At 43.3% G+C, this 26,819-nt stretch overlaps 1 non-coding gene across 1 annotated transcript; it reads left to right on the top strand.

Annotated features, from left to right (window-relative positions):
- The first annotated feature begins 4,825 nt into the window (after window positions 1-4,825).
- On the top strand, window positions 4,826-4,928 carry LOC128062673 (U6 spliceosomal RNA). Its single transcript, XR_008200827.1, has one exon. It is a non-coding gene; the product is annotated as a U6 spliceosomal RNA (small nuclear RNA).
- The last annotated feature ends 21,891 nt before the right edge of the window (window positions 4,929-26,819 follow it).

The following is a 26,819-nucleotide window of genomic DNA, read 5'->3' as shown; positions in this document are numbered from 1 at the left end:
ATAAAGAGTGAATTTTAAGTGATTAAATCTATAATGATACAGATGATAAAAGATTATGGCTTAAACTGTGAAGGTGGGTGTCTTGTTAAGATCGGCTACCCTCTCTGGGCTTTCCTGGTGGCTCAGTGGTGAAAGAAAATCTGCCTGTCGATGCAGGAGAGTATGGGTTCAATTTCTGGGTCTGGAAGATCGCCTGGAGAAGGAAATGGCAACCCACTCCAATATTCTTGCCTGGGAAATCCCATGGATAGAACAGCCTGGCGGCTACAGTCTGTGGGGACGCAAGAGTCAGACACAACTTAGCAACTAAACAATAGCAACAACCCCCTCTAGCAAACAATTTTAAACCCACTGGCTTTACAAAATAAAGTTCTGTATCTGAAGTCACAACCCAATGCAGGGCCGTGGGGGCCTCTGCTCCAGGGACCCATTCAGGGACCCAGGTTCCTTCCAGCTAATGGCCCTGAAACCCTTCAGGCCTTGAAGTCCACCATCAAACCTGCTGCACTCAGCTGGCAGATTAGAGAAACAAGAGCCTGTCTGCAGTGTCACACAGAAGGATATGGGGGCCAGGCCTGAACATACACACTTCACTTCAGCCCACGTCCTGCTGGCTAGAATTTGTACCATGGTCCCACCTAGCTGCATGAGAGGTTGGAGATATTGCCATAAGCTTGGGAAGAAGGAGGTTTGGTGAGCATTGAGCATTACCTCTGCCACAGTGGCCCTCAAACAAATGATATTTGAGAAAAGCTGTTTTTAAAATGGAGCTCAAACTCCTCAGAGTGGCCCACACAGGTCTTTATGATCCTGTATCAGTCAGGGTTCAGTCAGAAAACCACTATGAAGAAAGGATTACAGGGATGAGATTGGGCATAATGGTGGGAGCTGGTAGAGGAATCTATTCAATGATCTTGTCCCTTAGATAAGTTGTCAAGGAGGAGCCCTGGGTGCGAATGAGAGCAGGGACAAGGTAGAACCTGGGAGGATGAAGCCGAAGCCACAGGAACTGAGAGGACTGATTAACCCTGGTGTCTACACTGCCTGGGGCCCTGAGGTGACCTTCAGAGCATGAAAACATGGCTAATTTCACATCCATCTTCCAAAACTGACACAAATTTCTCTTGTGGTCAATGCTAACCCAGAATTATACAAGGAAGGTAATTTTGGAAAAGGAGTTCTAGCCCAAATGGACCCAGTATAAGCCACTTCATGGACCAGTGGGACACTTAGCCTCACCCTCCAGCACTCCCCAGCTCATACCTTCCACTCCAGCCATGGTGACTACAGTTGACCCCTGAACAAAACACGTTTGAACTATGAGGGTCCACTTACATGCCATTTTTCCAATAAATATGTACTACAACGGCTACGTGATCCGAGGTTGGTTGAATCTGCAGATGCAAAACCAGAAATTTGGAGGGTTGACTGTGAAGTTATAGGCAGATTTTTCAACTGTGTGCTGTAGATGTGGACACCCCTAACGCCCATGCTGTTCAAGGGTCAACTGTATTTGTCTTTTCTCAACTATTCTAGACATCTTCTCAATTTACCCCTGCTGTTCCCTCTCCCTGGAATGTTCTTTCCCATCATTGTCTAGTGCCCACCTCTTCCTAAGTCTTCAAGATCTGATCAAACGTCACTTCCTTTAGGAAGTGCCCTGCAGTCTCCAGGCAGAGGGGAAGATGGGTGGGCCCACAAACACAGAGGTTGTGCAAAAAGCCATGGGATCTTTCTCCATAAGCCTTGATATCTTCAGAAAAGCTGCTAAAATGCACTAAGGGCATTTCTTTTTAAAAACAATGATGAGGCTAAGTTTCTTATCTGGGTTTGACTGAGGGTGGAAGCAAGAGAGCTCACATTGGGACTTCCCTGATGGTCCAGTAGCTAAGACTCCACATTCCCAACACAGGGGGCCCAGGTTTAATATCTGGTCAGGGAACCAGAGCCCACATGCCACAATTAAGAGTTTGAGTTCACATGCCACATCTAAAAGAACCTGCATGCTGCAACTAAGACCCAAATAAGTGGGGCTTCCCTCATAGCGCACTCACTAAAGAATCTGCCTGCAATGCAGGAGACTCAGGTTTGATTCTTGGGTCAGGAAGATCCCCTAGATGAGGAAATGGCAACCCACTCTAGTATTTTTGCCTGGAGAACAGAGGAGCCTGGCAGGCTACAGTCCATGGGGTCCCAAGAATCAGACACAACTGAGTGACTTTCACTTTCACTTTCCAATTAACAAGAAGTGGGGGGGAAACAAAAAAGAGAAGTTAATTTAAAAAAGAAAAAAAAAAGCTCACACAGACACAAGAGCCCTGAGACAGGGAGTAGCACAGGGAAGAGAGAAGCATTAGGAAATAAAACACAGGAACGGGCAGAAACTTTGGGGAGACTTGAGGTTGCCTTCGGGGCTCTGACCTGTTTCACCGGATCTCCAAAGGGTCATGAGCAACATATTATGCAGCTGTGGTAGACTGGATTATCCTTCTCAAGTCTTCACTCCCTCCCCCATATGACCTTGAAGGGCTTGAGAGTGAGGCAAGTATATTTCCCTGTCCTGTGGATGTTGTACTTGGACTTGACCATAGGATATTTTTTTCAGCCAACAGAATGTGGACAGAAGTGATATGCTAGTTCTGAGCCAAGCTGTTAGGAAACCTTCCATGTATCTGCTTGCCCCCTTGTGCTTCAGCTATTCACCATGAAAGGAACATACCTGAGCTGTTGTGGAGCCAAAGAGGGTGAAAGACACATAGAAGAAGCAAGTGGAATATGCTTGAACTCATCAGCAACCAGACGCCAAGCCCCAGATGATTGCAGCAGAGCTACAGTTCACTCTAGACTAACAAACAAGATGGCTTTTAATAACTAAATTGAAACATGATTCACATACCATAAAATTCACCCATTTAAATAATACCATCCAATTTTTTTTGGCAGATTCACAGTCATGCAGCCATCTCTATAATCAATTTTAGAACATTTTCATCACCCCAAAAGAAAATTGCATATTCAATACATTAGCAGTCTTTCCCCATTTCCCTGTTCACTGTTACACAGCATTATTGTAGTGACAGCTGACATATATACATATATATATACACACACACAAGATATTAGAAATGCATCCAATGTTAGCAAGCTCACAATTTCACATTCTTCTTAATAGAAGTCCAGGATAAGAAAGGTTTGTGTGCACACATCTACACAGACGCCCCTATATACATTCACACAATCCTACACATGGTTAGACACACATCCACTTCTACAAATGTATCACACACCCACAGTCAGACACAGACTCACACTCATTTTTAGTGATACAAAGATTCATATATAGACTCATCCACACACACTCACAATTACGTACTTGTAGACATACACACTCACACAGCAATTTCCCAACCCCGTCATTTAAATAACTCATCACATTTTTTCCATATCTACATATCACATATGCTTTTACTTCCTTATTTTTTCCCTTTGAATGACTCACATTTTTATTTAAATAAACTGCTTTTTAAAAGAAAGTGCTATAAATAGAGGGTCCTCATCTTTCCCATTAGCTCTTGACCTTTCTTTCCACCAAACCCAAGCATACCTACTGTAAGTGGAAGAGGGGGACTGGGTGTCACCACCTTCAAAGCCCCCTGACCACGCAGTTGCACATACCTTGCACTTAGACCTCCTGCTTACTTCAGTGCTCTACTCTCAGCATCTTGGAATTCTTAATAATGTATTAACTATAATTATAATGCATTTTCATGTTGCATTGGAACCCACAAAGTCTGTAGCCTCTTCTGCCCTTGAGCACACAGAGTATCCCTGCTTCGGAGACATTCAGGACTCCCTCCATTGGAGAAGCTGACCCAGGGTAGGTCACACATCACACAGCCCGGACCTTGGAGAGCAAACAGGTGGAAGTTTGAATCTCGGCCCTATTTACCAGCTGGGTAACCTTGGGTAGGTTACCTATCCTGACAGAGCACCCAGGACAAGAGTACAAATGGAGGCCCATAGGCCATGTGTCTAAAAGTCTTCATGGTAAAAACCAAGCTCACAAATTTGTCAAATAAAACATGCTCTAACCTCTTATTTTAAAAAATATACCTTCATTAAAATAGTCAAAATATACATGTAAAGCTATGTTTTTTATATGTCTGAAAATTGGCAAAATACCAAAGATGATGGAACTAAATTATGTTGTATTGATGTAACAGTGATATCTAAATGAGTAACTTTTAAAAAGTATAATCAAGAAATTTTTATGTATTTATTCCATAAAATTTGTTTTTCTTGCCTTCATTTTAGCAAAATCACTCACACTGGTTTTTTTCTTTTTTCTGGCCATGCCACTTAGCATGCAGGATCTTAGTTCCCCAGCTGGGGATCAAAACCAGGCCCCTTGCAGTGGAAGTGTAGAGTCTTAACCACTGGACCACCAGGGAAGTCCTTCACCCTGTTGTTATAATCAAGATTTTTATGTAATTGTGTGCTATTGGCAGTAATGACCTAAAGGAATAAAAAATAAATTGAAGTTATTGATCAAAGGACACAAAACTTGAGTACATTTTCATAAAAAGTGTAAATTAAAATTTTTTAAATTAGCAAATTAAAAATATTTTAGATATTTTCTGAAGTTATTCTTCTAGAATATTTTACTTATGTTTTTTCTTTTAAAATTAAATAATTTAATTATCTTTTAAAATCAAAAGGCAAAATACAAATGACACAATTAAAGTAACATTTTAAGATAAACTGTTTCAATAAAGCTAGAGATGTTAATTTTTAAATTTAATTCCAATAAATATTAAGAAAATAAGTGCTTGCTTTGGCAGCACATATACTAAAATTGGAATAATACAGAGAAGATTAGCATGGCCCCTGCACAAGGATGACAAATTCATGAAGCATTCCATATTTTTGTAAAGTAATTAGCCTCCAATTAAAATGAATTAATTAATTAATTAAAAATAAATAAATGGGAAGGAAATCTGTAAAAGAGGGGATATATGTATACGTATAGCTGATTCACTTTGCTGCAGCAGAAACTAACACAACACTGTAAAGCAACTAAACACAAAAAAATGAATTAAAAAACGAAGCAGCAAAAAATAAAACTGCTAACAATCTTAGAGTTCAAATGTCTGATAGTTAATGTAAAGAAACATAGCACACTTCATGCATTTTACATCTAGATCTATGTACATTCAAATTTAAGAGTGATGTGAATCTTTAATATTTCAAAATGATCCTCTGCTGCTGTGTTAGTTACATATTGCTGTACAGAAAATTACCATAAATTTAGCAGTTTAAAACAAGACAGATTTACTATCTGACAATTTCTATGGTCAAGAGTCCAAACTCAGGGACTTCCCTGGGAGTCCAGTGGTTAAGACTTCAAGATCCCAGTGCAGAGGGCACAGACTGATGCCTGGTCAGGGAAGTAAAATCACGCATTAAAAAAAAAAAAGAATCCAGATTCAGTTCACCTCTTAAACTGCAGTAAAGATGTCAGTCAGGGCTGGGGTCTCAGCTGAGATTCAGATGGGGAAGGAACTACTTCCAAATTCATGTGGTGGTTCAGGACTCAATTCTTTATGAGCTGCCAAACTGAGAAGAGAATCTCAGCTCCTTCCTGGCTGTTGGCTGGAGACCATCCTCAGTTTCTTGCCATGTGAGTCTCTCCATATGGTGGCTTACTTCATGAAAGCCAGCAAAGAAGAGTCAACAGGGAGAGTCTGCAAGCAAGACAGTAGTTACATCTTATGCAAGGTAATCACAGATGTGAAATCCTATCAGCCTGGCTATATTCTATTGGTTAAAAGCAAGTCACAGATTCTGCCTACTCAAGAGGGGAGAAGATGACACAGGAGCGTGAATGCCAGAAGGTGAGAATTAGGTGAGGGGAGCGGGGGCTGGCATTTTAGACTTTGTACCCCATAATGGCCATGCACCTTGCTTGCAAAGATTGCACTAATGTGTGAGTACGTCCAGAACCACAAACTGGAATGCAAGGAGAAGCCTTACACATTTATGCTATCAAGGAGGAAGGATTTAGCAAGATAATATAGTATAATTGAGTTGGCCAAAAAGTTCATTCAGATTTTTCCCCTAAGATATTCTGGAGGGACTTCCTTTGTGGTCCAGTGGTTAAGACTTCACCTTCCAGTGCAAGGGGTTCTGTTTTGATCCCTGGCTTGGGAAGCTAAGATCCCTCATGCCTCACAGCCGCCCCCGCCCCCAAAGAAGCAGAAGCAATACTGTAACAAATTCAATACTTAAAAAAAAAATGTTCTGGAAAAATCTGAGGGAACTTTTTGGCCAGTCCAATATTTGCTCTTATCGGAATGCTTCCAATTTTCAAATTATCCCTCCACTAGAACCAGAACTAGAATGTTCATCTCCAGTGCTGACAGCAGCACCACCCATGAACCTTTATTGCATTCAGACACAACGGTTATTTTAACATCTAAGAAACGGGGAGATGTGCTGAATGATGTTAATCAGGAAAGGGCATGTTTAGGACTACAGGTTGCTCTGTGACAGCCCTGGATGCCAAATGACAGACATCTCCATGTGCTTTTAACAAATTCTTTCTTTCTTTGTGCATTGTTGTTTGTTGTTCAATCGCTAAGTCGTGTCCAACTTGTGACACGCATGGATGTAGCACCAGCCTCCTCTGTTCTCCACTATCTCCAAGGGTTTGCTCAAATTCATGTCCAAGCATTCTTTGCCCATGCTTATGATATTTGAGGATGCTTGAGCATCCTAACATGGCAGCTGATTCCCTCAAAAAGAACAATCCACGAAAGAGAGCAAGAGCACAAGGTAGAAGCCATATCTTTTATGACCTAGTTTTAGAATTCACATACCATCATTTTTGCAATAATCTAGTTATACACAGGTTATTTCTATTCAATGTGGGAGAGATCTGTACAAAGGTACCGGTGATAGGCAGAATCCTAAAATCGCCCCCAAGACTCCTACTTCCGGGTGTATGTGCCCAGTAGAATCTTCCCTCCCTTGGGTGTGAGTGAGATTTGTGAATATAATGGGCTTTCACTCTCACGGTTATGTGATGCTATCTGGCAGAAGAGATTTTGTAGATGTAGTTAAGGCCCCTAATCAGTTGACTCTGAGTTAATCAAAAGGGAAAATATCCTGAGTGCCCTGAACTAATCAGGTAAGCCCTGAAAAGAGATCAGGAAGATTTAAAGCAAAAAAGAAAACGAAAGGCAAAAAAGATTTATCTTGCTGGCTTTGAAGAAGTAAATAAATATGTGCAAACTGCCTATGGAGAAGGCCATTTAGCAAAGAGCTGAGAACAGCCTCTAGGAGCTAATAGTGTTGCCCAGTCAACAGCTAGCAAGAATATGAGCACCTCCATTAGACAACCAGAGGGAAATAAATTCTGCCAATGACCCATGGACTCAGAAGAGGACTCTGAGCCTGAGATGAGATCACAGCCCCACTGACACCCAATTTCAGCTTTGGGAAGCCCTGAAAACAGATCTTCTGACCTATAGAAACTGTGAGAATAAACAGGTGCTGTTTTAAGCTGCTAAATTTATGGTAATTTGTTACACAGCAGTAGAAAATGAATACCAGTGTGAGTATCAGAAGGCAGAATTACTGGGGGCCATCTTGAGACTGGCTACTAGAACCTGATACTGTTAGATTTTTAATTCTTGTTTTTCTTGTTAGTGTCAGTCCACTTATCTTCCCTCTCATATGCATACCTTCTTTATACTTCACTCACTCACTCAACTTCTCCTCCCTTGATTCCTTTTCCACAATAATTCCTGATCCCCTACTTTATTCTCACATAGTGGGTTACTGGGGACACAGAAGCGAGTCACGTGTGTTCCCTGACCTTCCAGAGTTCCCGTTTGGAGCAGGAACATTCCATGGTATTCCTCAGTCTCCTTAAAGCTACTCCCAACATAAGCCATACATGGTTCAGACCCCAGGACTTTCCAGAAACCTGTTTCAGCACATCGATCCATCTCCAAACCACAAATTTAACTCCCAAAGCGTTGATGTACAGCAGATTCTGCTGAAGTTTCCAAGTAGAGACCAAGGATGGTATTATATCACATGCATGCATGTGTGATAAGTTGCTTCAGTCATGTCTAACTCTTTGTGACACTATGGACTGTAGATTGCCAGGCTCCTCTATCCACAGGATTCTCCAGGCAAGAATACTGGGGTGGGTTGCTGTGCTGTCCTCCAGAGAATCTTCTGATCCAGGGATTGAACCTGCATCTCTTATGTCTCCTGCATTGGCAGGCAGGTTCTTTACCACTAGCTCCACCTGGGAAGCTCACTATATCACATATTACAAGCCAAATGTTATCAAACTTTGTATTAAACTTCTCTGTCCTTAAGCTCTATGATTCAGAACGTCTTCTTCCAATCCTTCCCTGCTAAATACCTTTATTATTCTGATAAGTTCTTTTTTGTTTTCATATTCCACTTGGCAAAACAAAAGCTTCATGAGAAACCCAATCAATGTGGACATGGGTGAATGAGGGGTTTGCTTCCCCGATTCTGCAGGCAGCTCCACCTAGCCCTTGTGACCGTAGACCAGGTACTTTCTGTCTCAGTTGCCTGGCCTGAATTCTGGTAAAGTCCCCAAGGGAAGAATGGAGGCTCCCTGGGGACCCCAATCAGGCTTTTGAAGTTCTTGGAGGAAGGTGTTAGGTAAACAGCAATTCCAGGTAATGCCGTCTAGGGCCTTCAGATTGTCGGCACTGGAGCAGATCAAAGGCTGTGTGGACAGCACCTAAGATCCAGCTTCCAGAAAACTGCAGTGACCCCAGCCAGGGCTTCTCAGGGTCCCTCTGGGTTTGAGACTGAGTAGCTGAATGTCCTGGTCATCATTCTGAAAGGCAGTCCCCTACCCTGATAACATGCATCCTCATCATCCTCCCATCTCCTGATGAGGGTTCTGTCTTCACTTGCTCCTCACACACTCTCACCCAGACCTGTGGCTGGAATACCCTCCTTATGATGACTCATCGGTCTCCTGCTCTGCCTTCTCCCCTGAGTCCCAGACTCATTATACAGCTGCTCACTGATACATCCACTGGGATGTCTAATGGGCATAGCAAACTTCCTGTGTCTAAAATGCATCTCTACTTCATCCTCCTCTCTCCCCAACAGCCCTGGGGGACATCAACTCCTCCCCCATCTCAATAAACAGTTCCATTATCACCCACCCAGTTGCTCAAGCCAGAAACCAAGGAATTATCTTTGATTCTTCTCTTTCTCCCATCACCCAACTATAACTCATCAGCAAATTTTGTTGACTTTCCTTACTAAATGTATCCCCAGTATATTTTCTTATCTATGTCTGCATGACTCCCACCTTGATGGTCTGCGTCACTGCCATCTCAGGCCAGGGACCACAGTCACCTTCTCACCATGTTCCCTGCTTCCTCTCCTGCAACCTCACAGTCTATTCTCCACATAGTAACCTGAGAAAACATTACTTCCCTACTTAAGCTTTCCAAGCCATTATGTCGCTGACAAGCCCCTGTATGATCTGGCCCCTGCCTGGATCTTGAACTTCAGCTCCTCCCACACTCCCTTGTACTCTGCTCTAGCCATACTAGCATTTGTTCTGATCACTGAACACATCAAGCTTGATCCAATCTCAGGGCCTTTGCACATGCTGTTTTCTCTGCCTGGAATCCTCTCCTCCCTACCACCTATTATGTAGCTGGACCTTTCTTGCCATTCAGATCTCAGTCCAAAGGTCACCTGCATTCAACCTGTCCTGTCCTTATGTACAGCTGGCCCATCTTGCCTTCCTCATTTTGTCATCTTTCCTCCATTGTTCCTGTTACTACCCAACTCTCTTACTTTTGCTTGCTTGATTGTCTTCCCCCTCGAACTTCACTCCAAGAAGGCTCTCTGGTTCACCGCTCCATCTCCAGCCCCTAGTCCAGTGACTGACAAACAGGACCTGCTCAGGAAATTTCTCTCAGATTCACTCATTCATTTAGTCAGCACATATTTATTGAGTGCTTACTGCTTAACGACTTAGGGAGCCCCAGGGTACAAGGGGAACCAAGATGTCTGGTGTTGATGGGTTCCAATTCAGACTTCACCATTACCTAGCTCCAACCTTTCCTAACCAAGCCTGTTTCCTCATCCATAAAGTGGTATACAGGGTAGGACTATTATGGACTAACTTGTAAAAGCCTACCAGACAACCTGGCATACCGCATGTACTCATTAAATGAGTGCTTTCATCCCACGACCAAGGGTGGCTCTGTCTGCTAGAAAATGTGGATGCAAGCCGGGGGTGGGGTGGCGCCGAGACAGCTGTGGAACAGCTGGATGCCCTCATGGGAGAGAAATCAAGAACAGATGTGGGCGGGAGGACCCTCAGGCCAAATGCTGACCCACTTGGCCACAGGAACAAGGGAGACAGGACCATAAACAAGCCAAGAGAGCTTATTAAAATAACAGAGAGAATGGGAACAGCCTCAGGGCTACAAGACCCCTTCCAGGGGCCTTCCAGGTCCAGCCTCTGAGACTTCAGGTCAGGCCGAAAAATACCTCCAGGTCTCAGAGCCCTGCCTCCCACCAGGTCAGCCTAGGTGTCTGCTGGCCAGAGGCAGAGAGAAGTCTGGCAGGGACTAAAAGATACCAGGCTCCTGGGCAAGATTTGAAAACAGTTGTCTTTTCCTTCAACAGAAAACTGTGCAGTCACAATAAAGAATGAGGATGCTCCTTATCTCTTAGAATGGTCTCTAAGAGATACTGTTGAGTATGAAAAGATGAATTTTTAAAGGATTTTAAAAAAAACACGTACATATGTCTGCTCATATATCTAGTCACTATCTCTGGAAACATGCTGATGGTTACTGAGGTTACTGATTGGGACTTCCCTGGTGGTCCAGGGGCTGACTCCACTCTCTCAATGCAGGGGGCCTGGGTTCAAACCCTGGTCAGGGAACTAGATCCCACATGCCACAACTAAAGATCCCACATGCCATAATTAAGACCTGACATAGCCAAATAAATAAAAGAAGTTAGTGGTGATCGTTTTCTCTCCAGAGCGGAAATGAGGGCTTGAGGGGTGTGAAGGAAGGAAATCTTTTCACTAAAATGTCCTTTGCCTCTTTTGAATATTGAATTACTTGAATATTGAATCACTATCTATTCAAAAATAAATGCTTAATATTTGAGAAGAAAAATGGTTTAATACCATACTTTTTCTAGAATGATCTATCTAAAAACTAAGGCCAGTTCCATTGTTCCTCTTTATAACCCTTCTCTGTTTAAATCCCTTCAGTGACACATAGTTAAATATATTGTACAACCTCAAGATAAGAATATTTGTTGAATGAGTGAGTAAATGAATAAATGCATGAATAAACCAAATGCTTTCTCCCTTGATCTTTATGTACTGATACAGAAAAATGTCCACATTAAGCGAAAAAAGAATATCACAGAATATTTAGTCAAGAAAGATCCTATTTTTGATAATTATACATAAATGAATTCTACTGCTGATTGTAGTCATATTTACATAAATTATTATATATGTGCTATAAGTACATACATATTTATATATACATAAAATTATATTGCATACCAGCATATTCATTTATATATCATATACATTAGCATATACACATGTATATATAGTTATTACCCAATAAACAGAAAAAATCTAGAAAGACTCCAAATTTGCTGGTTCTCTATCTTGATCTTAGTGATGATCAGTATGAAGATGAGTAAAAACTCACTAATCTGTACTTAAGAATTGTACATATTCCTGTATATAGCTATATTTCAATCTTTTAAAAGGAAAAAAAGACATATGCCCAAATATTATTAGATATCTTCTCCTGGAATGGCTGGGATTATGCGGGCTTTGATTTCTAACATATATCTGAATATTTTATAGCAAGCACACAATTATAAATCTTTTTAAAATATATATACCTTTAAACTCACATTTTATTTCCAACTCTTTAGTTTAGCACACAAAGCCTTTCACTTCTTTAACTGCCTCCGCCCTTCCTTCCAGCCACATCAAACTGCTTATGCTCCCCTGTGCGTCATTCTGTTTCTCACCTTCAGGACTTTACTTTCCTGTTCTCTCTTCCTGAGATGCCCTCTCCCACTTCCTCAACTCCTCCCACCCACCTACCTAAGTTCTTCTAGTCATTTAAGTCTCAACTGAAATGTCACTTCCTCCCAGATGCCTCCCTTGACCTCTCCAGGCTGGGTCAAATGCTCTAGAAACACTTCAGAGTTGCCTCTGTTGGTCTTGACTCACCTGTCCATCTCACTCATCCAACCATGAGCTCCTTGAGGCAGAGACTGGAGTGATGTGGCCACAACTGCAGGGTGCCTTGGCACACAATTTGAAAAGTGCTGCTGTAAACCATAAACTAAGAGACAGAGGCCAAAGCTGCTCAAGTAGCAGTGGAAAGGGTTTGGTGTTCCCGTGCTGGCTGAAGCACACTGACAAACATTCAGAGAAAATCTATTTGCAAAGAGAAGAAAAAGAATTAAAATATAGAAAAGAAGCTAAAAGGCTCCACCGAGAGCAAAATAAGAAAGGGCAACCACCTGATGCAGTATTGCCTGTAATTGGATTCCATCATCTCACCCCAGAATTCATGTCTGACACTGAACTCCTCATCTGTTGCCCTAAACCAGTTCCTTCCATGGTCTAACCTGCACTCAGGGAATGGGGGCAGCTCCATCCTTCTAACTGCTCAGGCCAAAACTTTGCATCATCCTTGATTTTCTTGTTCTTTCAAATCCCAAATCCAATTAGTTAGCAAATTCTGTCATCGTTTGCCTCCAACAGATATCCAGAACTTGAGCATTTCTCCCCAAATCCATGCTACTGGCCCAGCCACCATCACCTCTCACCCACACTAGGCCATGGCCACCTCACTGGTACCTCTGCTTCTACCTGGTCTGTTCTCAACTCAGTAGCCAAAGGGAACCTCTTATAATGTAAGTCTGTTCTGGACTCTGAACTCTAAGGGCCCCCATCTTGCTCAGAGCCAAAGCCAAAGCCCTTAACATTGCCATGAGGCCCTCTGACCACAAAACCCGTTGCTCTGGCTCTTTGCGTCACTCCAAGCACAACAGCTTCCTCATTGTTCCTCAGACATGCCAGGCACAGTCCCGTCTCTGAATCTTTGCACTGGCTCTTCTCACTGCATGAAATATAGTTCCTCAGATAACCTGATGATTGGCTCCCTTACTTCCCTCAGTCATGGTTCAAACGTCACTTGCCAGCACGCTTATAAAACAGAAACAGCACCTGCCTCCTCCTACCACTCCCAGGCCCCTCACTTTTGGGAGGAATCACCGACTCAGTGCACTCATATACAAAAAAGTATATTTAAAGAATTAATTCCATTTATGACCAAATATTTACTGAGCATGTACTATGTCCCAGAACTGAATTGGGCAGTGAGGACAGTTTAAAACTGGCTTCCTCAAATGACACAAAACTGGTGTCTTGAACCACGTTCCCCAGATAACTATTCTTCCTCCTGTTCCTTTAATAGGGAACTATAATTTTGGAGGTACTTAAAACCCATGGTAAATCCTGAGGTAGACTCCCTGGGAAGTCTCAACATACGTACAGTCATCAGCTGGGAATCTTAGGCCTGGCTCAGCTGTTACCCTCCCCTGCCCTGAAAATCTAGCTACCAGTCTGGACTGCTGTGACAAGGTTGGCCCAGGAAGGAATTCAGCTCCTTCAGTCCGTGGGCTGCCACGGCAATCCCAGGGGCTGGGCTGCCAGGGCCATGAGCAAGAACGTAGGACAGGCTATGGAGGCAACTTGATTTCTTTCTACTTTTTTCCTTCCTTTTTTCTTCTTTTTTGGTGCGAAGGCTCCTTCACACCCTCCCTCAAGTCAGGATTTCCTCACACCCTCCCTCAGTCAGAGCTCCTCACACCCACCCTCAACCAGGGCTCCCTCACACCTTCCCTCAGCCAGGACTCCTCACACCCACCCTCCCTCAGTCAGAGCTCCTCACCCAGGGCTCCCACACACCCTCCCTCACCCAGGGCTCCTCAGTCTTCCTTCACCTTTAAATATATATATATATATATATATATATATATATATATATATATATATATATATAAATTTGGTCAGTCATTTTGGGTTGCGTTGGGTCTTAGTTGCCCGCAGGGGCTCTTCCTCCGGCTATTTGCAGGACACGGGCTCAACAGCTGTGGCGCAGCAGGCTCAGTGAGTGCGGTGTGTGCGCATGTGCAGTGCAGGCTCAGTTGCCCCGCGGTGTGTGCGATCTTCGTTCCCGAACCTGGAATAGAACTCGAGTCCCCTGTGGGAAGGCAGATTCTTAACCAGGGCTTTCCTGCGGATGGTGAAGAATCTGCCAGCAATCCAGGAGACCTGGGTTCGATCCCTAGGTAGGGAAGATCCCCTGGAGAAGGGAATGGCAACCCACTCCAGTATTCTTGCCTGGGGAATTCCATGGACTGAGGAGCCTGGAGGGCTACAGTCCAAGGGGCCGCAAAGAGTCGGACACGACTAAGCGACTAACACACACAGAGAGACCACCAGGGAAGTCCTCTCCCTCACCGTTGTCTAACTTTTCATGTACTTAGACATGTGCTTTTCGGGTTTCCCCTTGTCCTCTTATCCCAGACTGTGCCAGTGTCCCAGGCAAGGACTAGATTCTGGTAAAGAAATAGCAAATGTATGGCGAACGCCACCTGGACTGCCCCTCCCTGACGGTGGCAGACGTCAGTAATAGATTATAGCGTTCTTTCTCCCTGAGACCTGGCCTCAGAACTGCTTTTTACACAGCCCTCTGGGAAGCCACTATATGAGAAGGTGCAAGGCGATTTCCTTCCCTGTTCTAAAACTTTCTACATGGCAGTCTGCTCTGCACCCCACAGCACTCATCAAGTCTCATTCTTCTCTGGAAACTTTTTTTTTCCTCTAGTTAAGAAGAAACTGCTGATGCTAGATGTTTGTGGAAAGTAGATAAACCCTCAAATGCTGTTTTTGGTGCTCCTAAGAACGTTCTGATGTTGTTAAGAGAAAAGAAAAAAATTAATAAAATAATTCCCCTTTAGGAGAACAATTATTTATATCAAAAACATTTTTAATGCCCACTCTTTCCTCTGAAAAGATTAATATTTTGCAGTAAATCCTAACACAACACACTCTGACTCCCAGCATTTTTTGGCAGAACAGAAACTCCTGATGGCTCTTTTTGTTTGAATGGTTTATTTTCTTTCTCTGCATGGATCTCAGTTTCTTTGCCTTTTCCTTTCTGTTTCTCTCCCGTTCTCAGTCTCTTTATCTTCCCAGCTCTGTGTGAGTATTTGCCTCTTTCGGTCTCAATCTCTGTCTCTCTTTCCCTTTGTCCCCCTCTTTCCCAGTGGACTGACCGCCCATCTCTTATGGGAACTGTCTCTTTGATATTTCTCTCTGTGTGTGCACACATGCATGTGTTTATCTATGTCTATGTTTCTTCCTCTCCATCTCTGTATGTGGACTTCTTGCTTTCACTCCGTCAGTTTCTCCATCTTACCCTGTGTGTTTGTGTCAGGCTTTCTCTACCACTTCCTTTGTTTGTGTCTCCGTCTCTATATGAATTTCTCTTTCTCCATCACTCTCTCTGTTTATCTCTCTCCATCTCCTTATTTGAGCTTCCCCTTCCTTTTCCTCTCTTCCTCCCACTACCCATCTATCTATCCATATGTCTCTCTTTCTGTCTTTGTGTGTTTGTGTCTGTCTCTAAGCAAATCTGTTTCTCTCTCTGCTTTTTCCTCTCACCCACTCCTTGCCTCCAGTCCACCCTCAAAGTCTCTGTTTGTCTTTGTCCTTCAATTTCCCTCTCTCTCTCTGTGCTTCTTCCTCTCACCAACCCTTTGCCTCTAATCCACCCGTTTCTCTTTTCTTCCTTCCCCCTTTCATCTAGAGCCCTGAGCTTGGGTGCAGACAGCAAGACAGTGAATATAAACTGAAAAGTCACCCAGGGGTTTCTAGGCCACCAGATGTACACCATATTCAGACAGAACAGCTGGATAATTTAACGACTTCCTTGTTTTCCCCGGAACATGGGCCGCCAGGATGTTTCAGACAGTAAGTCTGTGTGAGGATGCACGTGTGTACACTCTGTGTGTTCCCTCTGGGATCTTGTGCACACGTCAACATTCTCTAAAAGTTCCCACTCATATCCTTTAGTGTAATCTGAGTCATATTTCTTTCCCCACAACGTCCCTTTTTCCTCTTTCTGTGCCATCTGGCTTAGAGACCTGGAGCTGTTTAAGCATCCCAGTGATCCTCACCGTAATCTCGTGAGTGAGGTGTCTGCAAAGAGAAAAGAAAATGAGGTAGGAAGATTTAGAGGAAGACCTACGAAGAAAGCACGAAAGAAAACCCTCAAAGGCAGAAGGCGCTGTGTTATTCTTGGTTCCATTTTACAGATGAAAAAGTGGGTAGGCCAACTCTGTAGCCCCAAAGTTCATCAGAACCACTTCTCTAACCAGAACTGTTAGCTCCCAGCAAGCAACTCAGTCCAGCAAAGGAGGAGAAGACCTTACTGAGGCAGGAGGTGCAGTGGGCATCAGCCCAGGTCAGCCTGCACACCGGTCTGCTGGAACACAGAAGCTGTGTGGCCTTGGGCAAGCTGCTACAGCTCTGTAAGCCCTCTGTTTTCTCACCTGGAGAAGGGAAATAATAATAGTATCTACCTCAGAGGGATGTTCTGAAGTCTGATGAAATCAAACATGTAAAGTTCCTGGGAGATAGGAAGTACTCAAAAAATGTACATTGCTGTTGTTAGTAACAGTATTAGTATAAAACTGAGGCCCAGGTTCACACAAATTAGTTGATAGTAGACCCAAACGTAGCACCCAGATCCCCCAGCTTTCACACCAGTGTATTTTCACGAAGAGTTTCCTGCTACCTTCCCCCAATCAGAAATCTCAAAAACGTTTTCTGAGCTCTTTCTATGTGCCACACAATACCTTTCACACTTGCACTCATTTAATCCTCAGAACAACCAGGGTTCCATTATCCCCATTTATTTATTTTTAAAATATTTTTTATGCGGACCATTTATAAAACCCTTATTGAATTTGTTACAGTGTTGCTTCTGTTATTTATGTTCTGGTTTCTTGACTGTGAGGCAAGTGGGATCTTAGCTCCCTGACCAAGGTCGAACCCGCACTCGCTGCACTGGAAGGGCAAGTCTTAACCATTGGACTGCCAGGGAAATCCCTCATCCCTGTTTTAAAGATAAAGAAACTGAGGCCCAAAGAGCATTAGAAACTCTCTGAAGGCGAAGCAGCTATTAGATGGTAAGGATACACTCCATCTACTCACCCACCTTCAATCCCCACACTCACTGTGTTTTCTGTTCAAACTATTGGATATCTACTTCAAATCATGCTTGCTTTTATTTGCCTTCTCTCTCTCTCTGTCTCCCGGTCTCTCCTTCATTTGGCTTTTACTTATATAAGTAACACATAAACACATTCTCAGGTAGAAAAAATTAGTATTATAGATAAAAACCAAAGTTTGCTTTGACGTTATCCCTAATTTCCACTGTTGACAATTTGGTGAAAAAACTTCTGGACTTTTTCCTAGATTTACATACACAGTTTACTGCTACCTTTCAGACCTTTCCCACTGGGCCTCTAGAACTGTAGCAGAGACAGCAAAACTGAGGTTGAAGGAGGTTGAGTTGGCACTGGAGATAGTCTCACCTTGTGTTTTCTTAAGATCTGTTACATACAAATACCCTGGAAGTTTCTGTCCGATAGTCTCGGCCAAGGTCCCAGAAACCTGGTTGCATAATAGCCTTTCTTTGGCTTACACAGAGACAAAACCAGAGAAGGATCACTTATCACTTACATCATTCATGTGGCAGTCATTCCTGACCTGTGGTTCTTAGACCTTGCTATTGCTGGTCCAAACTGAGATGTGCTGTCAATGTAAAACACATACCGGATTTTGTAGCCGTGTTGTTGCGACCCCGTGAAGTGCAACATACGAGGCTCCTCTGTCTTCCACTATCTCCCGGAGTTTGACCAAATTCATGTTCAGTGAGTTGGTGATGCTACCTAACCATCTCATTCTCTGCTGCCCACTTCTCCTTCCCTCAATCTTTCCCAGCATCAGGGTCTTTTCCAGTGAGTCAGCTCTTCCCTTCAAGTGGCCAAAGTATTGGAGCTTCAGCTTCAGCATCAATCCTTCCAATGAATATTCAGGATTGATTTCCTTTAGGATTGACTGGTTTGATCTCTTTGCAATCCAAGGGACTCTCAAGAGTCTTCTCCAGCACCACAATACAAAAACATCAATTCTTCGGTACCTAGCCTTCCTTATGAACCAACTCTAAGATCAGTACATGACTACTGGAAAAACCATAGCTTTGACTATGCAAACCTTTGTCGGCAAACTGACGTCTCTGCTTTTTAATACACTGTCTATCTACGTTTGCCGTAGCTTTCCTTCCAAGAAGCAACCACCCTTAATTTCATGGCTGCAGTCACTGTCTGGTGTGATTTTGGATCCCAAGAAAATAAAATCTATCACTGCTTTGTTCCTCTTCACTTGCTCCTGTTAGACTGTTAGAGTGGTATCTTCTGCATATCTGAGGTTGTTAATATTTCTCCCGGCAATCTTGATTTCAACTTGTGATTCATCAGCCTGGCATTTCTCATGATGTACTCTGCATATAAGTTAAACAAGCATGGTGACAATATATAGCCTTGACATAATCCTTTCCCAATTTTGAATCAGTCCCTTGTTTCATGTGGAGAAGGAAATGCCTAGAGAATCCCGTGGCCAGAGGAGCCTGCTGGGCTGCTGTCCATGGGGTCACACAGAGTCAGACACGACTGAAGCAACTTAGCAGCAGCAGCAGCTTGTTTCATGTCCAGTTCTAACTGCTGCTTCTTGACCTTCATACAGGTTTCTCAGGAGACAGGTAAGATGGTCTGGTACTCCCATCTCTTTAAGAATTTTCCACTGTTTCTTGTGATTCACGCAGTCAAAGGTTTTAGAGTAGTCAATGAAGAAGTAGATGTTTTTCTGAAATTCCTTTGCTTTCTCCATGATCCAACAAATGCTGCCCATTTAATCTCTGGTTCCTCTGTCTTTTCTAAATCCAGCTTGAACATCTGGAAATTCTCAGTTCATATACTGCTGAAACCTAGCTTGAAGGATTTTGAGCACAGCCTTGCTAGCATATGAAATGAGTGTAACTGTATAGTCGTTTGAACATTCTTTAGGATTGGAATGAAACTGATGTTTTCCAGTCCTGTGGTCATTGCTCAGTTTTCCAAATCTGTTGACATATTGAATGCAGCGCTTTAACAGCATCATCTTTTAGGATTTTAAATAGCTCAGCTGGAATTCCATCACCTACACTACAGTCATGCTTCCTAAGGCCCACATGACTTCACACTCCAGGATGTCTGGCTCTAGGCAAGTGACCATACCATCGTGGTTATCCAGATCATTAAGACCTTTTTGGTATAGTTCTTCTGTGTATTCTTGCCACCTTTTCTTAATCTCTTCTGCTTCTGTTAGATCCTTAACGTTTCTGTCCTTTATCATGCCCATCATTGCTTGAAATATTCCCTTGATCTCTCCAATTTTCTGGAAGAGATCTCTAGTCTGGCCCATTCTGTTGTTTTCCTCTATTTCTTTGCATTTGTTCATTTGAGAAGGCCGTCCTATCTCTCCTTGCTAGTCTCTGAAACTGCATTCAGTTGAGTATACCTTTCCCATTCTCCTTTGCCTTTTCACTTCTTTTCTTTCCTCAGCTATTTGTAAAACCTCCTCAGACAACCACTTTGCCTTCTTATATTTCTTTGTACAATGTTACGAACCTCTGTCCTTAGTTCTTCAGACACTCTGTCTACCAGATTAATCCCTTGAATCTGTTGGTCACCTCCACTGTATAATCAAAAGGGATTTGATTTAGGTCATCCCAGAATGGCCTAGTGGTTTTCCCTACTTTCTTCAATTTAAGCCTGAATTTTGCAATAAGAAGCTCATAATCTGAGCCATAGTCAAATCCAGGTCTTCTTTTTGCTGAGTATATAGAGCTTCTCCATCTTCAGCTGCAAAGAACATAATCAATCTGATTTCAGTATTGACCATCTGGTGATGTCCACGTGTCAAGTTGTCTCTTGGGTTATTGGGAAAGCGTGTTCGCTATAACCAGTGTGTTCTCTTGGCAAAACTCTGTTAGCCTTTGCCCTGCTTCATTTTGTACCCCAAGGCCAAACTTGCCTGTTATTCTGGGTCATAATTTTTGCATTCCAACACTCTATGATGAAAAGGACATCTTTTTTTGGTGTTACTTCTAAAAGGTGTTGTAGGTCTCCATAGAACTGGTCAACTTCAGCTTCTCCGACATTAGTGGCTGAGGTATGGACTTGGATTAGTGTAATGTTGAATGGCTTGCCTCAGAAACAAACTGAGATCATTCTGTCATTTTTGCAGTTGCACCCTAAGTACTGCATTTCAGATTCTTGTTGACTGTGAGGGCTCCATTTCTTCTAAAGGATTCTCGCCCACAGTAGTAGATATAATGGTCATCTGAATTAAATTAAATCCACCCATTCCTGTCCATTTTAGTTTACTGATTCCTAAGATGTTAATGTTCAGTTTGCCATCTGCTGCTTGACCATGGCTTCCCTGATAGCTCAGTTGGTGAAGAATTCACCTGCAGTGTAGGAGACACCAGTTAAATTCCTGGGTTGGGAAGATCCGCTGGAGAAATGATAGGCTATCCACTCCAGTATTCTTGGGCTTCCCTTGTGACTCAGCTGGTAAAGAATCTGCCTGCAATGTGAGAGACCTGTGTTTGATCCCTGGGTTGGAAAGATCCCCTGGAGAAGGGAACGGCTACCCACTCTAGTATTCTGGCCTGGAGAATTCCATGGACTGTATAGTCCAAGGGATCGAAAAGAGCTGAACACGACTGAGTGACTTTCACTTACTTACTTAATCAAGATGTTGATGTTCACTCTTGCCATCTCCTGCTTGACCACGTCCAGTTTACCGTGATTCATGGCCCTAACATTCCAGGCTCCTATGCAATATTGTTCTTTACAGCATCAGACTTTACTTTCACCACCAGACACGTTCACAGCTGAGCATCGATTCTGCTTTAGCCCAGCTGCTTCATTCTCTCTGAAGCTACTAGTAGTTGCCCTCCACTCTTCCCCAGTACCATGCTGGACAGCTTCCCACCCGGGAGGCTCATCTTCTGGTGTCATATGTTTTTGCCTTTTCATACTGTTCATGGGGTTCTTGTAGCAAGAATACTGGAGTGATTTACCATTCCCTCCTCCAGTGGGCCACATTTTGTCAGAACTCTTCACTGTGACCTGTTCATCTTGGGTGGCCCTGCACAGCGTGGCTCATAGCTTCATTGAGTTACGCAAACCCCTTTACCACAGTAAGGCTGTGAACTGAAGGGGTTTGTATCCTTAATGCTCCAAGAAGAGTATATAATATTTCAACAACACGTTATTTGATTACATGTTGAAATGACAATATTTTGGATATATATTAGGTTAAATCAAATCAACAATTAAAATTAATTTCACTTGTTCTTATTTAGTTTTTTAATATGACTAATGGAAAAATTTTAAGTTCTATATTGGCTCATATTTTATTTCTAATGGCTAGTACCCTTCTAAACAGTTGCTCAAAGAGACACTCTATTTTTAGTTTGATTTTTTAAATTATTTTTTTAGAGTATAGTTGATTTACAATGTTGTGCTAATCTCTGATGTACAGAGAAGTGACTCAGTTATACACATATATACATTCTTTTAAAAATATTCTATTCCATTATGGTTTATTCTGGGAGATTTTATATAGGTCTCTGTGTCATACAGTAGGACCTTGTTGTTTATCCATTCTAAATGTGATAGTTTGAATCGATTAACCCCAGATTCCCAATCCATTCCTCTCCCTCCGCGCTCTCCCTTGGCAGCCACAAGTCTGAGCTCTATGAGACACTCTTTTTAAAATTTCATGGAGAAAAAAAAAAAATTTCATGGAGAATAGTGATGATAGTTCAATCGTGTCAAGTGCTCATGGGCCAGACTGAACACTTCCCATCTGTGACTGCATCCCTCCCTTCCAATAGTTGTACAAGGTAAGCACTGTTCTTACCTCCGTCTCACAGAGGAAGGAACTGAAGTTCAGAGAGGTGAAGTCATTTGCCCAGGGTCACACAGCCAGGAAGCAGCAGAATAGCAATCTGAACATGTCATTCATGGGGCTAACCCCGCACAATGACAGATCCCTTCTGGGAAGGGCTGAGGGTTTTGGAGGACAACAGACTTTGGCTCAAATCCCAACTCTGCCAAGTGTCTAATGCTGGGTGACCTTGAAGAAACCATTTCACTCCTTGGGGCCCCATCTTCCTCATCTGTGAAATGCGATAATAACAGCACTTACATTTCATATTGGGAGAAATTAAAAGGAGAGAACAAAGTCTAAGGCACAGTCTTTTATTTGAGGTGGAAGGACCAGTTCCACTGACATTTCAGATCCCAGGCCTGATCATGGCCTGATCCTAGGCCTCCAGCTGGGCTTGTAAGCCGAGTCAGACTTTGACAAAGTACTGATAAATATAATCTGGCAAAAATATAGGTAAAGTGCATGTTGACAAGAACCCCACAGCAGCCTCAATCTAAGCTGCATCAGCTTCTTTTCTCCAACCCCCTCTTCCCAGTCTCAGGCCTTTGACACAAACCCTCCCCCATCAAAACTCCACAAGAACAGAAAACCCACAGCTCCAAGTCCTCTGGCTAGAACTCCGAAAAGTCACAACAAACGGAAATTTGTTTCTGCTGATCTTTTCTACATGCTTCTCCTTGTTAGGCTGTTTGGAAAGAGAAATTGATCCATTCTTCAAAGTCTGCCTGCTCTTGGCTGGACTGGATGACATTTTTAAGGCAAGGAGTCCATCTGACTTCTTGCACACTTACACGCATGCACATAGACAACATACACACTTGTGAACAAAGATTGGTTTAGCCAGTTCCCTGTCTAGGTACCCTCCAGGTATTTTCTAAGGTGGTTCAGACGGTTAAGCGTCTGCTTGTAATGTGGGAGACCTGGGTTCGATCCCTGGGTTGGGAAGATCCCCTGGAGAAGGAAATGGTAACCCACTCCAGTACTCTTGCCTGGAAAATCCCATGGACAGAGAAGCCTGGTAGGCTACAGTCCATGGGGTCGCAAAGAGTCGGACATGACTGAGCGACTTCACTTCACTTTTAGTTTCGTTTGCACTTAAAAATAACGTTGATATGTGTAGGCAGTCTGTGTAGTGGTTGGGACTTTAGACCTACTTAGTTTGGGTTCCCCACAAAAGAGACTCAGAGGTAAAGATTCTACTGCAAATTGTTTGAGAGGTGATTCCAGGAAATATCAGGAAGAGAGCAAGGAAGTTCAGTTCAGTCACTCAGTTGTGTCTGACTCTTTGCGACCCCATGGACTGCAACATGCCAGGCATCCCTGTCCACCAACTACCAGAGCCTACTCAAACTCATGTCCATCAAGTCAGTGATGTCATCCAACCATCTCATCCTCTGTTGCCCCCTTCTCCTGCCTTCAATCTTTCCCAGCATTGGGGTCTTTTCCAGTGAGTCAGTTCTTCACATCAGGTGGCCAAAGGATTGAAGTTTCAGCTTCAGCCTCAGTCCTTCCAATGAATATTCAGGACTGATTTCCTTTAGGATTGACTGGTTTGATCTCCTCGCAATCCAAGGGATTCTCAAGAGTCTTGTCCAACACCACAGTTCAGAAACATCAATTATTCGGCACTCAGCTTTCTTTATGGTCCAACTCCCTCATCCATACGTGGTTACTGGAAAAACTATAGCTGTGACTAGACAGACCTTTGTTGGCAAAGTAATGTCTCTGCCTTTTAATATGCTACCTAGGTTTGTCATAGCTTTTCTTCCAAGGAGCAAGTGTCTTTTGATTTCATGGCTGCAGTCACAATCTGCGGTGATTTTCGAGCCCAAGGAAATAAAGTCTGTCATTGTTTCCATTGTTTCTCCATCTATTTGCCATGAAGTGATGGGACCAGATGCCATGATCTTTGTTTTTTGCATGTTGAGCTTTAAGCCAGGTTTTTCACTCTTTCACTTGCATCAAGAGGTTCTTTAGTTTCTCTTCTCTTTCTGCCATAAGGGTGGTGTCATCAGGGTATCTGAGGTTATTGATATTTCTTGCAGTAGTCTTGATTCCAGCTTGTGCTTCATTCAGCCCGGCATTTTGCATGATGTACTCTGCTTGTAAGTTAAATAAGCAGGGTGACAATATATAGCCTTGACGTACTCCTTTCCCAATTTGGAACGAGTCAGTTGTTCCGTGTCCAGTTCTAACGGTTGCTTCTTGACCTGCATACAGATTTCTCAGGAGGCATGTAAGGTGGTCTGGTACTCAGAATAATAGGGCACAGAGTCCCACTGTGAGCAGCCAAGGCTCTGGAGGAGGACTTGGGACTATGTAGAACACACCTCAGCATGATCTCAGCTGAGGGGCAGGAGCTGGGGTATCTATCCTCCAACTCCTGTCAGTCACTGGTTGAGGGATGCTCCCCAGGGAATGTTAACTTCCTGGCACTTCTGATTTGCCCCCGTACTTGCCCAGCCAGCCCTGGTGGATGGAGCCAAGTCCAGGTACTGGCAGTCTGCAGGTCCAGGACCAGAGGGAAATTAATGACTTGCACAGATTGCAAATTTTAAGGTAAAGATCACTCTCAGGGCTGTTCAGGGGCAGGGTGGGAAGTATGAACCAACAGATTGGCTTGCATGGAAAGGATATTAAGGAGACTCAGATAGCATCTGGTACAGGCTTTCGAGTCAGGCTGCCTGGGTTTGAATCCTAGCTCTGCTACTCAAGGACTGCTCAAATAACTTCTCTGTGACTCAGCTTCCACATCTGTAAACTGGGATAATTATATTACTTACTTCATAGGATTGTGCTTGAGGATTACATGAGTTGATTCACATAAAATGCTTAGAACAAAGTTGGGCACAAAATAAGCCTCCCATAAACATTCACTCTGATGACATTGCAATGAGTGTTATAGCATTGACCTTTTCTGAAAACCAAGGAAACAAGTTTACCTAATAGCTAAGAAAAGATCCTCTGGAGTCAGGCATATGAGGGTTCAAGTCCCCGATCCACCACTTACTATGTGACCTTGGGCCAGTCACTTAACCTCTCTGGGCCTCAGATGCTTTATGTTTAAAATCATTATTAAATAATAAGATACTTCGCAACTGGAAAAAAGGGTGTATGTATGCAGTGTGCCTGACTTGAAGTGAAATTGCAATAAATGCTTCGTGTTCAACTTTCCATTCCAGCAAGAAGTTGCTGCTGTGTTGGAGCAGCCAGGAAGATATAATTCTCTTAGCGATATTTACTGCACATCTGCAAGCTGCAGGACACTAAGATAGGAAGTGAGGACTCTTAAAAAGAAGTGTTAACACTTGGCCCTTATGGGGGACTGGAGTTCCCTCATCCCTCCCTTAATAGAATCACACATTCACGCCCTTGCTTTGCTCCTCCCTTTAGTGGACAGAGTAAGTTTTCCAGCAGCCTTGAGATCATAAGCCAATTCAAAAGAAAGCAGAGGGAAAAGTTAGAAAAACTTGGTCTTTGATGATTCTGTGACAACACAAGCCCTGAGCTGCCCACCCATGAACTCGCTTTAATGTGAGAGAACATTGAGTATGGGCTGAGTTTCTGGTATATGCAGCCAACATTAATTCTCCGATGTACATCTTTCTTTGTATTTTATTATTTTTTATGCTCTGGGCATGGCAAGGAGGGAGAATTGTGTGATCTGGCAGTTGCCCAGGAAAGTCCTCAAGTCCTGCAGAAAGGAAACAACAATTTCCAGGCTGACTCCTACAGAGTTTTGCTGCCTTGTTCCCAGCCTGGAGTCTAGCCCTCCTCTTATCTCTGTCAGCTGTCAAAGGGATCCAACCAGGTGACTCCTGCTTTCTCTAAAGACCCAAGGGGAGACATGCATCAGCGTCAGATCATGCCTGAAAGGATGAAGCTGCCCTGAAACCACAATGGCCTTCTTCCTTTTCCTCTCTATCCTGACCTCAATGGGTGTTCATTCTAGTCACGGTACATCTGTCTATCTTCCTTCCAGGCCCGTTAATTAAACAACTGGGCCTCATATCCGGCCTGATTTTTTTTTTTTTTTTTAGCAAAACACACCAGAACTGCTGGACAATTTTCAGAAATAATCTTCTGACTCAGCCAAAGATAGATGGGTTGGAACTTTGGAGAAAAGAGGCCAACTATTCCTTTCAAGTTTGGCTGCCACCTACTGACTGCCTACTCTTTCTCTACCCCTACTTTTTCACCCTTCTTCAAGGAACAACACTTCGATTTTACTCATGACATCCCCTCCCCCAGTTGATGGTTCCTTTGGTCTCAGTTCAGATCAGTTCAGTCGCTCAGTCGTGTCCATCTCATTGTGACGCCACGGACTGTAGCATGCCAGGCTTCCCTGTCCATCACCAACTCCCAGATCTTGCTCAAGCTCATTTCCATCAAGTTGGTGATGCCATCCAACCATCTCATCCTGTTTCCCCCTTCTCCTCCTGCCTTCAATCTTTCTCAGCATCAGGGTCTTTTCCAGGGTCTTTTCTTCACATCAGGCGGCCAAAGGATTGAAGTTTCAGCTTCAGCATCAGTCCTTCCAATGAATATTCAGGACTGATTTCCTTTAGGATGGACTGGTTTGATCTCCTTGCAGTCC

The sequence above is a fragment of the Budorcas taxicolor genome, chromosome 17, assembly GCF_023091745.1.
Source record: "Budorcas taxicolor isolate Tak-1 chromosome 17, Takin1.1, whole genome shotgun sequence".
In the NCBI taxonomy this organism is placed as follows: Eukaryota; Metazoa; Chordata; class Mammalia; order Artiodactyla; family Bovidae; genus Budorcas; species Budorcas taxicolor.
This window is presented reverse-complemented; position numbering and strand designations above follow the sequence as displayed.